The 18494-nt window shown below is 29.8% G+C and overlaps 1 protein-coding gene across 2 annotated transcripts in view; it reads left to right on the forward strand.

The window, feature by feature from the left end:
- Positions 1–943: 943 nt before the first annotated feature.
- Positions 944–18494, forward strand: part of LOC131848396 (5-hydroxytryptamine receptor) — a 51337-nt gene continuing 33786 nt past the window's right edge. For both annotated transcript variants that reach the window (XM_059198227.1, XM_059198228.1), the window contains exon 1: positions 944–1206. The gene's annotated coding sequence lies outside the window, so the exon portion shown is untranslated. The remainder of the gene's footprint in view (positions 1207–18494) is intronic.

Here is an 18494-nt window from a genome sequence, read left to right on the forward strand (position 1 = left end):
AACGGTAAGTAGGTATACCAAGTACGACCATAAAATGTGCTGTTGAAAAGTAGGGTCCTATCCTTAAAAATACATAAAATATTTTTGGTAGGTATGTGTTATTTTTCGTCGCCTACACTCTAGCTACCCAATTTAAAATACTTGATATATGTGGAAAATTTGATTGTAGGGGGACTCGATTTTGAAATGGCAATAATTGTGCACAATGTGGTGGAAGTAACAACACTATATATATGTTTATTCATTTTTACATATATATAAACATATATATGTAAAAATTAATAAACTATTTATCAATATTTTTTTACTTCTTTTTGTATATAAGCAATGTTATTTCCTGTATTTGTTTTTAACTTGCCATACATTTAAGGTCGTGGCACATAGTCTAGACCTAGTTGGGTTGCCTCACACTGCATTTGTCTATAAGGAGTCGAGACAGGATAACATCTTCTCCCCTCTCTAATCGTGTATAGTACATCAATCTTTTACTCTCACATTTAATATTAAAAACAATTACAAAAGTGAAACCAAAGAACGAAAAGTTACTTGTTTGTTTATGTTTTCTTAACTTGTCAACGAGTGGCGCTTTTGGCAAAAATTGTCAGTAAAGTTCCCCATTGGTATATTACATTTAAATTCCAATGAAACAATTCAAACAGTATTGAATTATAACGGGATTATTGTAATACACGAGTTTAGCCGAATATTGAATGTCACATTTTTGCCGACTGCTCCAGGCGTTGCAATACGATGAACGCTCGTGAGGATTTCGGGGTTCTCTGGCGTGACGTCAGAGGAGGCGTAGCGGGTGTCTCGGGTTGCGCAGGGGATGTGGAGGCGCGCGCCGCCGCCGCCGCCGCCGCCGTCGCCGTCACCGTGCACCAACACCCGGGGCGTTTGGCTCTAGGACTATCTGTACGTTTGTACTATCTGTTGCGCGCCGAGCGCGGTAGAGGCGACGCGCGCCACACCACTGCCGCCCGCCCTACTCACGAATACTCGCCGTAAACAAATCAGTACGCGATCGGCGCGGAAGAAAAGCATACGGTCTCTTGTGAACGCATTGTGAATTGTTTTTAGTGACACTGATAACAATACAGTACGCCGGCTGAGGTAAATGGCCTACGCCCACGGATCGTAGTACTCTCGTAGCACCGTAGACAAACTTACCCGCTGAGCAATGCATCCAGACACCGCATAACTTAGGTACGATTAGCACTATGTTATATTACAATAATATTATTTATTTTACGTATCTCAAAATATTTTTTTATATATTTTAAAACTTGTTACTATATTATTCTTGGGACAATAATATTTTTATCACAGTATTTACTTGCTCTTAAATTGATATATAATTATACTCACTCATAAATACTTTTATATTTGTTATAAACATTTCTATTTCAATTTATAGTTTTATCTACTCCGAAATTGTATTTTTATCTAGGGTATAATTGTTTATTTAGGGTACAATCTGTTTTATTATAAAAGACCTTATACCCTAATAGTTATATTTAATTACATAATAATTATTATAACTTAATAATAATATTACACCGATCTTACGAAAAAGTATTCCAGGATTTTTTCTCGATCTTGTGCACTTTATTTAAATTTATCGCAATAGTTTGTAATTTTTATATTATAGCTACGAGTATGTAACTTTTTATTTATAGTTTCTCATATTATTATGCCTGACAATAAGTATTTTAGTTAGGCACTTGTAACAATTGCATTTTCTTGATTATTAAGTTGGTAAGAATGCTGGCAGTTTTTTTACAGTGCTTTGAAAACCCATCATAATAAAAGAATGAACATTAATATTAGACATATATATCATTAGTACGTCATAATTATATAGATTGCTCAGGTGTCTGCTTGAGATACTACTTCATTTAAAATTTTCTTTCTCCTGCAACCCTTTTCGCCCCGTTCATAATTACTAGTGCACTGTAAAAGAATGAAAAGAATGGGGGTATACTGCATTTTTACATCGAGTATATATAGTAGTACTTATAATAATATCAATAGATGTAGATACTATCGTAAAGTTAGTATTATAGTAGTAAGTAAGCCCAAAGTCTTAAGATTTCAATTAAAAGTAATACAATTAAATATTGAATATTGTAGGTATATTTTTAGGTACAATTGTGTCTGGCAACTTTGATTGTTCTTCATAAAATAAAAACTTGGTATAATAGGTATATTTATAATCTAAAATAGCTACGTAATACGAAACATGCTTTGGAATATTTTGTAACATTTTGAAAAAAAATATATTTGAATGAATTAATAAACGTACTCGCATATACGCGTAATGTTAATAAGTGTCCATTGCGAGATTTATGTAAATGTATTGAACAAAAATATAAATATCGTACTACTAAATAGGAAACAATGTTATCAATAAGTCTAATATATTTTACATACTTATCTATTTCAATTTGTTATTCGATCTCTTTTTAGATTAGGTTCTTTTTATTACCAGCACACCCTGTAGCGTACGGCATTTTGAGATTATATAACAAAAAGTGGGTAAATATTTGTCCCTAAGGTGTAGTTCACACGAAGCGTTCACGGCAGTTCGTTGAGTTGACAATTGACATCGCTATTTGGTATGGTTGCCTACTTCTGAATACCCCCAGGTGGATATACAGCGCAAATTCGCCGACTTTTATTTTCTTTAATTCCAATTGTATCCTTATATGCTTTCTGAAAATCTACCATTACGTATATATAGGTCTCTCCTGTCTCTGTGATTTTCCTTATTGCCCTTCGTTATTTGAGACGTTTGCTTGTGTATATCTTGTTAACTTTTCTATTACTTATTACTTGTGATTAAATATTTATTAATAATATTATTTTGATGAGTTTGGTTGCTCTGTGGCACTTTTTACCAATCGTAAAGAGTATATTTTGGGCAATATAAATGACTATACATAGAATTATTAGATAACTCTCTATTACCCGCAAAAACAGATGATGTCATTTTTGTAATAAAATATAATTATTGTTCAGTAGGTATCATAGGCATTCATTTACTCTTGAATAAGTATGGAGAGACCGACACTGTTCGGCATTTATATTATTGTTATGGTTAATTAACCGTAACAATAATATAAAATAGTCTTACTTCACATTAAATACTAAGTACTATTTGTATAGGACCTCTTACTTTAAGTTGCAAAAATATATCATTATGCGTGAAGAACGGCTTTATTAAGTTTTTCTGCGCCATATTTCCGTTACAGCGACAGTTTCATTTTTTATACACACCGTGTGATGGCTTGAGGGTTTCATACCTCTCGCCAAATAACACAATTTTCGCTATTTTTTATAAAAAAAAGTAAAATAGCTGTTTACGATATTCGTTATCTCCCGCGTCGTGGAAAATCCTATTTTACTATTCACACTTAAGATATAAGAAACTCTTGAATAAATTTCATGTTACCTGACAAAGCAGTCAGAGTAGTGGTTTCATCCCTCAATCCATACTTATATTATAAAAGAGACAGTACGTCTGTCTGTTAATTTCAGATTCACTACTATACGGCTGAATGGACAATAATGAAATTTGAAGTGACGATAAGTATATCAGGAGAATTAGAATAACTTTTATTTAAAACAATACAGACAAAGTCACGCGTAATGCTTATAGAAACGTGCATAAATTAACGAAAAAATAGCGTTTTATTTTCATAGACCAAATAAATTTTAGTTCGAATCTCTGTTATTTATTTTTCTACACATATCTATGTTTATGAGTAAAAATCTGTGAAAGGACACTTGAAATCTATTGATATATTGATTGTAGATGAGATATTCTATTAAATACGTACCAGTATTGTTTGTACCTACTTGTATATTTACACCATCAAGATATAAACAGATATGATAGTATAGTATGTAATAAATATATATGTACAATAATATAGAATCATAACAATAAAAGTCCAAAAGATCTCTCGTGACTGTAATTAAAAGTATTAGTTTTATTACTATCTCTATTTACTTTCCTTTAGTGGAAAAGAGCTATCAAGAAACTCAACTACAATTTTTTTTTAATAAAAGTAGTATATAAAATAACCTTTCGCAATTATTGGCTACCCGATCGAAACCGGAAGTGTGTTGCCTAGTCCTTAATAAAAATCTAGTAAATATTGACGGAACGCGTAGTCAACCGTACTGTTGATTTCAGTCCCTTCAAAAACCAATACCACTTAAGGATTGTTACGTCGCCGTTCCGACCGTATTCGAAGGCTTAATAAGCCTTTCTATCCCCAAAAACAATCACTTTAGCATGCGAATGTTTACAATGTCGCCAGTGTTAATCTTATGGCATCTGATTCATGGATATGTAGTAATCAAAGCTAAAACTAAACTGATATATTTAGGGAAAAATATTTTTATTGTATTTAAAAGAGTAAGAAGATCATCTCGTTAAGAACTTTTGTGAAATTCTTACAATGGCCTAAGGACGTATTATAGTGCAATAAATTTGAGTAATTTCAGTAAAACATTCTTTCTCATATTAATTTTGAATTTAATATAATAAATTATATTTAATTCAAAATTAATATAAATCTCCAAGACTTCAATAATTTGAATCAGATCAGAACAGTGGAATGAAAGTTGTAGTCGCAATTATTAATTATTATGTCAAATATTTTAATTTTGGCAAAGCTTATATATAGATCGAAAATGTTTTTATGAATACGCAAAAATAGACCGAACAAATAAACAAGTCGAATATTAGAAGATGAGAACAGATTTCTTTGTATATTTATAATAAACATATTTGTATTAACAATCTTTATGTAATATACAATTCTGTGCTCATATTTTTGTAATAAGTACGGTGTTCTAAATATTGGTTTTAAAAATAGAATATTATTGAAATTATGTTTAAAATGTACTTACTATAAAAATAATATTACATGCGTATTTGTTTCTGTAATAATACATATTAAAATCGCTACGCATGAGTGGTATTGCGGGCGTCATATGATACCGTGACGGCCATAGTGTTGCTTATGTAGGTATGTAAACGACGAAAAGAAAAGAAAAGAATAGGCAGCTCCTATTCTTTTCTTTTCTTTTTCGCAATACCACTCATGCGTAGCGATTTTAATATATATTATTACAGAAATGAATAATATTACGCATGTAATATTATTTTTAAATAAGTACATTTTAAACATAATTTCAATAATATTCTATTTTTAAAACTAATATTTTTGTTGTCAGTTCTTCTCAGCTCGACAGCAGTCCGAACTAATAGTAGATTTGTAATAGTCTGTAACAGACCTAGTGAATAAAAATATTTTGATTTTAATTTTGAGCGTTGGGCCCGGTCGTCAGATTGTTTGCTATTCCAATAACATCAAAAACTTAACCAAATTAATTTACCTTATTCAAAATCCTAATGATAAATAATTCAATATAGTAAACTCATATATATACACATTTTTAGTAAAATAAATGTCATTTCATTTCATGCTGAGATTTCATTACATCAGTCGGTGTAGTGAACAACATGCAAATTGTAATATGGCGTGGAGTGGAACAAGCGTATACTTAACACAATCTACAACGATTAATGATCTCGTGTTTACACGTACTAGTTTCATGTTACCATCACATGTTACACTAGTTCATATAGGTATAGATTCCTGATCATAATAATACAGCTATTGTAGTGTCTATATCTCCTTAAATACTAATTATTATTTAACTTCCACTCCCTTATCACTTGTTATTATAGTAAAAAAATTGAATTCCACTGCAAAATTCAAATATGGAGATAAAACAGTAATGTATGTTAGGTATATCGTCTCGTTGTTCGAAATACGTAGAGAGGAGGATTAGTGTTTTCCGTGGAATCATCAGAGGGTACGGCTGAATCCCATTCTCCTACATTTCTTTCTATACGTCTATGATACCAGATCATAAAAAATAGCTTTTGATACAATAACCTTGAATAGTAAATTATTTTTTTAGATTTAGGAGACTGCCCTTGAGTTACTGGGAGAGGATTACGTAATAGAGACTGTATTACTATTAGGGTTCATGATTTCTCGAGCTTTTCAATTTCTCGGGTCTCGAGAATTCTCGAGGTTAATTGTCGAGAAATTTACATTTATACGTTTTCTCATATTATTTGGTTCCAATAACTCAAAAAACTCAGTGGTTTCATTTGAGACGAAAACCACTGCATTTTTGGTTAAATATTAATTATAAAACTTTTATTGAATAGGTATATTTAAAAACATTATACATATTATGAAGAAGCCATTTTTTTTTAAATACTGAAATATATTAGGTTCTTAAATATGAAATTAGCGTTTTGTCGTACTGGCCACTTTGATCTTAAATATCTCCTCTTTGGTTAGAAATTTCAATTTCAAATTTATACGGCTATTCACTCATGCATTTGTTTTTCGAAAACCATAATACATGTGCTTGGTTTTTTCTTTGGGTCACTCAGCTTACAAAATGGAAAACTTAAAATATCGCGTCAATATACATGAAAGAAAACCTTAATATCTTGTATTATTGTGCCGCCACGCAATACAACAAACGGCAATTTAATTTCTATATAGGTAGGTACTTGATTTCTCGAGTTCTCGACTTTTCTCGAGCTTGATTTCCCGGGAACAGAACCCAAGGATTTCCCGGGAATTCTCGACCCGAGAATTCCCGGGAATGAACCGTAATTACTATACAAAAATCAATGATGGCATTTAAGATAATTAATCTTCTCCAAATTATATCACAGGGTTTATAAAAAATGTCTTTTATCGTTTATAGTTACACCCCTTGAATAGAATTAAAAATTTAATGAATATTAGGTTATTTTTTAAATACATTACGAAATTACTTCCTGACCCTTCAGCGTTTCAAAGGTTTGAACAAGAAATTAGTTCAAGATGTTGTCCATTCAAGCAATGAGGGTTTTATCAAGGGTTCCGTTCTCTCTCTTGGGGTATGAGAAATAGCGCAAAAATGAAATATATACAATATATGTTCCGCTTTCCAATTTTCGAGTGTTCGTAACTATAGAGTAGTGAATGGGTAACACGGTCGAGAGCGCCCTCAAACACATATAGGTCCCTGCAGGTACCTACCTAGACCGAAGTGCGGTGATTTATACTGAAAATGGGATAAATAATAGTACTATACTGAGAAGATGTATATATGTATATGGAGTACCTACACAAAGTTGCCACTTTGCAATTAGAATTTGAAAACTATTGCATGTGTATCCTTATATGATTTTTAATTGAATTATACGCCTGGGGTTTTGATCGGTAACGCGCATGTGACACTGATGTTTTAGACATTTACAGGTTGCGGTAACAGTTAAATATCACATAAACGGACCAAACGCTTGATTGCCATATGCTACTGTGAAAGGGCAATAGTCCAATCCAAATAATTAATGCATAAAGTATTAATTATTTGGATACAAAAGCTTTGTATGTCATATCTAATAAAAAAGTAACGTTTTTTCATTAGGTATTCATATTAGAAATATGGTATATATTGATATACGCTAATTAATAAAACAAAATGCGAAATCTGAACTCGAATCTTATGACGAGACAATGAGTCTCAGAAAATACTGAACATCTTTCAATATACAGGTCTTAAAATAAATTAATTTTATTAAACGATATACAATTTGATTACGATGAAATCTCAAAATAAATAAAAATAATATTTTTTTAAATGTTACACTATTTGATCGGAGGTGTGATATTTTACACATCGAAAAATGTTGGTCTATAAAGTTATATTCCGAGAGCAATAAAGAGCCCACAGCATAATTAACTCAGATAAAATAAATCACAACGGCTCATTATCAACCAATAACAGTAAAATACATTTTTAATCAGTAATAATTCATATAAAGTTTGATAGTACACAAGTAGTCACACGTTGCAATATATTTAACATTGTTTATATAAATTGCGTTGTATTGTAAGCTTAGTAAATAAACTCTAAATATGATGAAACGTTCGTTTTATTTATAGAGTTTGATCTCGCCTCACTTGAATTTTTAATAAGGGGAATTGAACAGTATGAACCGCACAACGACACCTATTTTTAGCAGAAGTTTTTAGTAAAATAAAATATTTTTAATAATTCAATGGATAGAACGATATTTATAAATTAGATATCACATCATATAAACATCACGAAATCAAAGATTCTAGGAATTATTTGACTTAAATTTCTAATAACTTGCATACTATCACATAGTACTATGTACTGTTGTTTAGTTTTCTAAATTTATTGGCGATACTTAGTAATTTTACAAAACTGCTGCCTATATATTTTTGTATGCAACGTAAATATGAAAATTCTTAGAAAAAATATTTTAGTAAGTAGTTCAACGTAAGTATTTCAAAATATCCACACGGCGCAGTTATAATTATAGAGTATCTATGGATGCTGGAATCAGGTATCCGGAGTCCTATATTCGCGTCCGGTGTGCGGCGTCCCTCGACCCGTGTCCCAAGTACCTATTTATACCGAATTCCAAGAGTATTATATTCTATTTTTATATGAATTTCAAACACCTCTTTCAATTCTTTTTCCAATAATCAGAAAAGAATGGAAATTCTTTATGTTTATCACTCAGTTACTACTTAATATTCTAAGGTCGAAATAGGGATTTTTGAAAGATATTTAATACGTAGGTATTAAACCCGTTTAGTTCAGATTACCATATACTTTCCTTAGTTTCATGAATAGATTCGTTTTGTAGCTGATTGAACTAAATAACAAATAATTCGCGTTCGTTTGATTCACTGTTTTATTTACAATCCTTCTAAAATATTTCTGGTAACCTCAATATGTAATATATAATACATAATGTATTCTAATGGATAACACTTACTAAAAGTGTGTCAGTATATTTATCAGTTTGTTTGTATTCACGACTGAACGGCTATAAGGATCGCAATGAAATTTGACGCTAGGAAAAGATCGGCCATATTTCCCAAAAAAGCAAAGGCAATTGCGTATAAAACTTATCCCATTAAAATGAATTTCTAATCTATATATAATATTTTTTTATAATGATTGTAATTACAGACCCCGATTAAAACGATTTTGTATGAAACCATTACCATATTAACATATCTGAACGTGCACTGAACTTTCAATAGGTTGATACCGATTCAATAAGGATTTTATCTCTTTATTCACAATAACTTTTCAATACCCAAAAGTCTTTTACATAAATCACAGATCTGACGCGATGTATAAACTTTATCGTAACTTATAAGTAGACTGGCTGCTCGAAAGACATGTCTTTAAGAATTTCCTGTTTGGAGTTTGACAATATTGTGAATAAGTCTCCCTTTTATGTCTGTACACGCATCGTTATGAATGACTGTGCGTGCGTTATATTTTTGTGTAATGTATTTCAAAAAGGTCGCACAAAGTTTCGGTGACGTGGCGAAACGCGTTCGTATTTTGTCGTAACACCAAGATTAAAAGAATGACTGTGACATCAAAGAGAAACAATACAAAGGAATTTTTGTTGTTTCATTGTTCAATAATAGACATATAACGACATTGTGTTATTAATTTCCTACATAATTCATGTAAGGCTTATATAATATATTACACAGTATTCAATGCATTTACATGCTTTATTTAATGTTAAAATTATTAAGTAGATACAAATTAATATTATTATATTTATTCCATGAATATTTGGGAATTGTTAGTGACCAGTTTGATTGTTAGACATTTCAATTCTGCTAGAGCGTATTGTTTAAAAATATGGGTACTTAATTTCCAATGTACTACATGTAAATGTAAGAAAATTGTGCACAAATATGGCGGCTTAAATTATATTGACAATATTTTTTTATAAAATAACAATTATTCAAAGATCTTGCACCCAAAATATGTAAAGATAGTAAAGTCACTCATTCTTAGTGTAGTTATTTACTTATATTTTCTTAACATTATTTTTATTAGTTTCATAGTCTTTGTCGCTAATTCCTCTCGTGTTTCTGAGGATTATAGTAAATTCCATAATATCCTTTGCAGAATACTCTACTATCTATATATAATACTATAATATTAAAATGAGAGATAACAAGATACTATGTGATATATTTTTAATATGTATTCGTTAAAACTGCATTTATAGAAATTGTGATGAGTGATAAACTGGAGTACAAAGCTTAATCAAATTAATTAATCAGTTTTAAAGTAAATAGTTACACATTAACGATAATTGTTCACCTATACTTTTTACTACTTTTAGTAAATTGATAAAAAGTTTGAAATTACTTGACATTTAATATTACAAGTTTAGATAAAGTTAGTAACAATTTAATTAGTATCATATATAGAAAACTGATTCTTTTCAAAAACCGTATTGCAGTCGTCGCGACTGAACACTTATCGTTAATTATTATATTGAACAAACTGTCATGCTTAAAAAGTTATAAGTAACAAGCATGATACATAGTCTCTATGAATAGTTCTGTTTTACACAAAAATATATGAAATAGGTAGGTAATGTTATAATAATAAGCGTGTGTAATAGTGTAACGTGACGGTTTTTGTCTGACAGACTAAATTATATTCAACACACGTCACTCGCGTTTGTCTCGGTGAGTTAGCTTGATTTAAAAATTACAAGTGGAAATATTCAGTGCTTGCAATTTATCAAATATCCATATTATTATTATTATAAATGAGTGAGTCTGTTTGGCTATCTGTTTGTTACCTTTTTACGAATAAATGTTACCAGATTTTAAAGAAACTTGACATGTTAATAAATTGTTTCACGAGGATAGACATGGGCCATCTTTTATCTATTTTATAATATGGGAATATATTTAATACCTAATCTAAAAAGGAAGAAACAGGGGATGCGGGTTTGAGCCGAGTATAAAACAAAGTCGCTGCCGCTGTCTTTACGCTTAAATAATTAATAGATTTAAATGCAATTATTAGGTATAATTAGAGTCGTTCTAGAGGAAGATTTAAATTTATAATTCATGATTTTATAATTCATGCACATATGTACAGAAAAGCTGAGAAATTCAATGGCTTGTATTGGATCCGTGTAAAGCCAGAGCGGGTCAGTTATTAATAATAAAATTAATATTTGCAATAAATATATTTAAACAAAGAATTACTAATATTAATAACACTACGGAAATTATATAAGATTTGTAACAACTAGTTTTTATCCGCTTTTCTCAGAATGTAGGGGTTCTAATATTGAAGGCAACCCCTTCACTCGGAGAAAATCATACCCCCACATTTATGCCAAAGTTTGTGACGATTTGTTGAACCGTTATAACTTCAAGGGAAGTGATTAATTATAGTGGTTATACTTCGTAAACAAGTCTTAATTAAATAAAAATAATAAGCAAACAAATGCCAACCTGCCGGCTTTACACCCTAGTACCGGTATCGATATTAAAAAGACTTGATGACAAAAAACACACAGTAAAGATGTATTATATATTAAAAATATACAATACAACTATATTTTAAAAATACACCAATACTTATATTATAGATGCAACAGTGCGTCGGACTATCTGTCAGTTTACTTGATACCTTATTACAACTAAACGACAAAACACTTCTTAAAGATACATAGGCTATATTTTGGCTATAAAAAAAGAATAGACGAAGATAGGGACTAACACCTAGTAAAAATACGAATTTAAAATAAAATTAATATACTTTTTAACACAACATAAACAAATCTACTAGAGGACACTTTGTACAAAGTCGTCGGCAGGGTCAGTATCCTTTGTAAACTCTGTGTGAGCATGTACATTTGCGGCTAAGCTGTTTGCTTTGCATGCTGGGCTCTCGTTTAAAGGGTGAGATTTTACTTAAAGGCTGATTTTACTTGCATTGCACCGTTCTGGAAATAAAATGCAAATTTATAAAAGGTATCACGAATGGTACCAGAATATTTTCTTTTATATCATATTTCCTTTATCAGTATATTTTTATATACAGCACCCTGCTGTCCATATTTGGAGACGGCGAATGACAGTGGCATAAACTTATGTTAAACTTATTGAAAAAAATCTATTAAACAAATTGAAGCTCAATTAAACAATATAAACTCATTATGCATTGCAGGTTTACTTTCTAACCTTTTATTAAAGACTTCCTAAGAAATTTTCTTTATATTTTTATATTGAAATAAATAAAAATTTGGATCTTATGATACTAATTAAATCATTAAATATTTTAATTCTTTCATAATAAATATATGTATATAAACAAAATTTTACATCTCCGAACTAAACTGAATTATTTATGTAGATATGTCATTATATATTTATAATTTCTTATTCGTGAGTAATTTCTTGAACTGTATTAATTATATACGTAAGTATTAAATGACTGGACCCGACTGTTAAAATTAAAATAACATTACAATAGATCAGTCAGTCGTGGTAAATTAATTAGTTAGTATTAATATATATTAGCATTTTATTTAATAAATAAATTAGTAATTTTTGTTTATTTCAACAGATATTTTATTTTAAGTGGCTAACTATGTATTAATATAATATTTTGTCGGTTATGAATTCAAATATACCTACTTTTTGGTAAAATACCATCTTGTTAGTGTGTGCCATGTTATCAAAGTTTCAAAAAAGTACAATCTGTCTAGACATGTTGTTGTACATGTTTTATCATGGATACATCTTAATAAACACGGAAAATATTTGTATATGTACCAATAATATAGTAATCTTAGAGTATTAAGAATTATCAAAACTATCACAGAAAGCTAACAGCAAAAATATTAGCAAGGTACAACATTAACAAAATTTTAAGGTCATTATACTAACTATTACTTATTTACGTATTATAAAGTAAATATAGATATTCTATAAGAAATTAATTCTATTTGTAAATGATGATACAATTGTTCTATGTCTAGTTTTAGTCATCCACTTCATCTAAAAATTTTCAAAAGTTTAAAAATTAGAAATAAAATCAGGTTACACGAATTGAAATTCAATTAATGTAACTCACATTAGATTTGGTAAATGTAAGCCTTGTATAAATATTATATAACGAAATTATATAAAATTTAACGATTTAATGTTATTCAAAAATCGTTTAGCAAAATTTTACCCCCAATTTATTTGGTTGAGTAACTCATACAAGTGACGATCGAGCTAAAATTTAGTTAGAAGTTTGACTAAATTACAAGACGGAGACTACACTATAGCAGCTACATTTGCATAATTTGATTTTATATGTAAAGTAATATAAACTTACCTTAATATTTTTAATGAATACTACAAGGAATGAGGGAGAGCAATGTTTTTCATCTGTATATATGTAAGCATGTTGAATTAATTTCTGATTTATCATAATTGCGAAATTTACTTATTTACTAATCGTTTAATAATCGTGTTTTTCACTTTACAATGACTTTCTATAAATTTGAAAATATACATATTGTTAATTTTAAATTTGTAAGAATTTACTTATCTGGTATATGCAAACGTGTGTTTGTCTTTATTAGTTTAATTAATCCACAGACAAATATAAAAAAAGGTATTTACTGAAAAGTTTAGATGTGTTTAATTATGTATTATTCAACGTAACTGAGGTATTTTTTCGTTGAAAAATTAAAAAAGAAATGCAACCATATTCATAATTATAGTAGAAAAACTTTATTTTTTATTACTATATTTAATTTTCTCTAACAAAGACTATTTTAATTAGTTAAACAAATTAACAACTACTTAATAGAATAAGGTACCAAATTGCGTTTGTACATGTTACTAATAAAATTATAGAATTCTAATTACGTAATTACTTGAATTAATGAACGTATATATGTATAATCAGAATAATTTTATAATCATACACAATAATAAAATTTTGCAAAATTATGTATTCATTCCATCTTGCGCCATCCACCACCATTTCTCTTTTCTCCTCTGCTCAAAGGTTATCTGGAAGAAATCGCTTAAGCGATAAGACCGCCCGTTGTACTTGGTACACAGGTATACTATGAATATTGTTTTATTTTGCATTTTTTTAAGGTGCAATAAAGAGTTATAAATAAAAAAATAACTATTATACTTTCTGAGGCATTACATTTAGTTACCATTGAATTGAAAGTAGAAGATGAGTATATAGTTATTTATATTATATATGTTTACCATTAAATGTTCTATGCCAATAGAGGAAATATCCACAGATAGGTAAATATTTATTGAACTGTAAAAATGATGTGATGACATGGAGAAAATATTATTCGTTGTTTGTTATTGCAGGATACAACAATAAATCACTTCGGTGGTAATTATAGTGATAACAAGATGTAAAATCTTGTTAAATTGAAAAGTCTGTATACATAGATATAGATTATAAATAATGCACATTTGGCATTCTGTCTGGTATATATGTCTTGCAGAAATTAATGATAAAGTAGAAATGTAGTATAATAAACTTTTATTTTTACTCAGTTTTTAACTAAAAAGACACGATTAAATGACCAATAGATGGGATCTTGATAAATTGCATACAAGAAGGCTAGTTTGGATGTCACTATTATTATAACAATATGAGACGACAATAGATCAACATTATAAAAAAACACTTTAGGGTTTCAATAAAATAAAGATATGTTTATGTGCTTGTGAATAGTACAACTGATCAACTTACCACTGTCTATTAAATCGATTTATTTAATGACATAATAAAATTATGATAGCTAGTATAGAAAGAAAGAAGTAGGTGCTGTGTATTGAAAAATAGAGAACAAGAAAAAAGATTACACTGGTTGAAGATTATTGGTTGGTTCTATATATTATTTGCTTAATTACACTTAATTAAAAACATAAAAGTTAAACATATATATATATATAATTTAAGAATTATATTTAAGAATAATGAATGTAATTAATTTATTTTAATTATGTATCTATAATTTCATATGAAAAAATCTGCTATTCTTTTCATTATTATTTCTTCTGAGATATTCTTCTGGAATAATATAAATTTTAAATTTAGCAACCATGAAAGTGATAAACTTGCAAAGTTTAACAGCCGCGTATTTTATTTCGTCACGTCCTTTACACTTGTTTATATTAGTTTATATAACAAAAACATCTGCATTCATCCAATTTTCCACTTATTACACACATTAGTCATATTATATACTTTACTACCAAGCTAGTTACCTGTCATGAGTTCACCGACCGGTTCAGGTGTACTGATAAAAATAAGCTTTTAAATATAGCAATTTTTTGGTTTCGATAGAATAGTGCTCCCACTTTTACTAAAGGTATATACACTAGTGGGAAACTATTGAAGATGACAAGATTGATGATGTCTGATCAGTTAACCCATTATAACGAATTGAGTTGGAATAAAAGATCATGATTTCCAATGGATGTTAACCTGATATTGAGGGATTGTTAGCACTAGGCCCTTCTACTAATAAATCCCTCCCCCTATTTGGAATTTGATATTTAAATTATTTATGTATAGTTACTCATATTATATACAATAGTGTGTACATATAGAACAATAAGGTATGTTACAGGGACTGAACCACTTCAGAGGATAGCAATAATTTCCCTTAAAGCCTATATTTAACGACATCACATAATTTCATTACAAGGTCCCCTGTGCGTAATAAGCACCTACGGGATGTAAAGTAATTAGATAGTGACGTATCTACGTAAGATAGATATCAAAGATTGACAATAACCTTAAACATTTCAAATATTTAGGTATTTGATAATGCTGCTTTGCTTTTTGGTGCGAAAAGGAGTCTACAATCTAACTTGACGGTATTTCAAATGAAAATATACACATTTTAATCAAATTCTAATAAAAACCCTTGAAATTCGTACACATGTAGTGTCATATGAAGCAGAGATTATTTTAATATGTCGATTATGTAAACCTTTAATTTAATAAAAGGCTAAAATAACGTAGCACCTAAAATATACGTACTTCAGCATTATTTCATTTAATACAACACGTCAAAGTCATTCTATCCTACATTTATTATGTTCAACTAAACATGTCGAAGGACAAATCTCATTTGTTCAGCTAACTAAACTAGTGGGAACAGTGGATACAAGAGTCAGCGATTGTAAATTGTCTTTTAAAATGGTGGTTCTTTACCACAAACGTAGCAACAACTTTCAATTGAGACGGGTAGCTGCGGACTATAAACGGGGCCGTACAATAAGTAGATAGGTAGCGGTGGTGGTTTTAGGTTACCAGTCTGCGGTCGAGTGGCCGGGGCGCCGAGTTTGCATTAGTCCGTTTCTACTTCAGTGCTCCGGGCAGGCGCGCGAGGCGGCGCGACGAAGCATGCTCCCGTCACGGAACATCCGATAAAGAGAGGAATTATAGCTCTGTACCTATCCTATTTCCACTCGAAGACCCTCTGCTGCATGTGTCAGCTTTTCACGCTAGTCGTTGACCTAAAAATCGAACATGCGCGTTAAAAGCACGTGATCGGACTTAACGAACCTCCATTTCGATATTCTGTCTCCGATAAAACAATGATAACACTAAAAAGACATGACTCTTTCTGGTTTTACTCAGGCATAATAAATGTTTCTGGTAATTTTTATTTAAAGTAACTTACTGCTGACTAATCACCACATCTAAAATAAAGACATATATATATATATATATGAAGTTGTGTTAGTTCTTTGTTAAATTTACTGATACAGTTATAGTAGTTATAGGTACAGCTATAGATTTGAAATTTGAAATTTTGTAATAATATAACTTGAAAATGTAGAACTGACATAATATTTGGTTGTAGGTAGATAGGTTGCATATTTTAGATATTAAATTGAAGAAGCCACTATTCTCCGATATTTAAAATGAAACATTACGTACACATATGAATACCTAGATACGGTGGAATATCGTATCACAAGAATTTTCAATAACCATGCATAATACTTCTCTCGTGCAACCCAGCCGTTCAACTCAAAATGTGATTTTATTAAACAATGTTTAGTTATATAGCGAAATACCTAAATCTGCTTCTTGGATATTTCAGATAGTGTACTCGTATATATAACATGTAATCTTTATCATACCATTTTTGTATCAAAATTGTATTCAAAGCACAAAAAGGAGAACAATATGACACAACGATATAGGCAACTAACATATTTACAAACAATCAATAACGAAAGGAAATAAATTTTATCGTATATATAGGTATCTAGAATAGATCTCCCAATGAGTTTCCGTTTGTCCCAAGTTTTGCTTTTCTTCTAATCTTACTTTTGATATCCGTACCAATGATTACGTAGACAGTTAACGCAATCGATCGATTCTTATTTCTTATTAGAACGAAAATAATTTTAGCTATTTATTCGCAGAGTTGTTTATCACAATTATAAACATACTCACGACGATGACCTTTCCAATAGCGCTATAAAATTGGTACTGTATTAGTAGGTGTCTAATGAAACTTATTTTCAGATTATCTCTTTGCAAAAATAATCTATAATACAAATTTCATACTTGTAAGTAATCAGAAAAGTAGAGGTTTGCAACTACTGTACATTTTATTATTATACTAAAGCTTTATCTATAACTTTATCTGGCATAATGGCATAACAAACAGTGTAATCACAGGTACTCATTGGTAGTACTCTCTTGCAATGGAGACACGGGTTTTTTCTAATATTTCTTTTTTCTAAAATTATAAACGTGAAGGTTTGTGAGTATAGAAGGATGGATGGATGTTTGTTACTCTTTCAATCAGAATAACACAGTGTAGCCACTGTTATTATATAGTAAGTAATTAAATAGTAATAATTTAAATAAAGATATCATGTGAATTAAGCAAAATATAATGATAAATGGTAAGTAAGTGTGATGTAGACGAAGTTGCTGTGTTAGTATTTAACTTGTATGCAATATAGCACCAGTATAGTATATCTAACAACAATATGTTGTATTAACGTGCTACTATTACAATTATTACAAAGTGTTGTAGACCCTGACGATTTATACTTACCATTTTAAACCCTTTCGATTATGGATTTTCAATCCAATTACAGAAAGCTATCTTGTTATAACAATATTGATTGAGCTACTTATAGCTTTTTTAAAAATCTTTGTATGCGGTTGATATATCTGGGAAGTGCTCTAGAATACGGAATTAAGCAGTTACCGACTATTGACTCCAATACGGATGCAGTGGTATTGCTTTCTATGTCATATTGAATGCCTGTAACGAACGATAGTTCCTTTGTTGCATTGTGTTGTGTTATATACATACTGTAATTGAAATACAACCTTCCAAGTTACAAGGTGCTCAAACACTCGTATTAAATAAAATAAAGCAAAAAAACTCTAATAGATTTTTTCACATCGAATATAATAATTTATACCTATTACCAAAATAGGTATAAATTATTATAACGGCATTCATATTTATTTACACATACATTTTTATTTTT

Source organism: Achroia grisella, unplaced genomic scaffold (genome assembly GCF_030625045.1).
Source record: "Achroia grisella isolate CSIRO2021 unplaced genomic scaffold, CSIRO_AGI_Agris_v1 utg558, whole genome shotgun sequence".
Lineage (NCBI taxonomy): Eukaryota > Metazoa > Arthropoda > Insecta > Lepidoptera > Pyralidae > Achroia > Achroia grisella.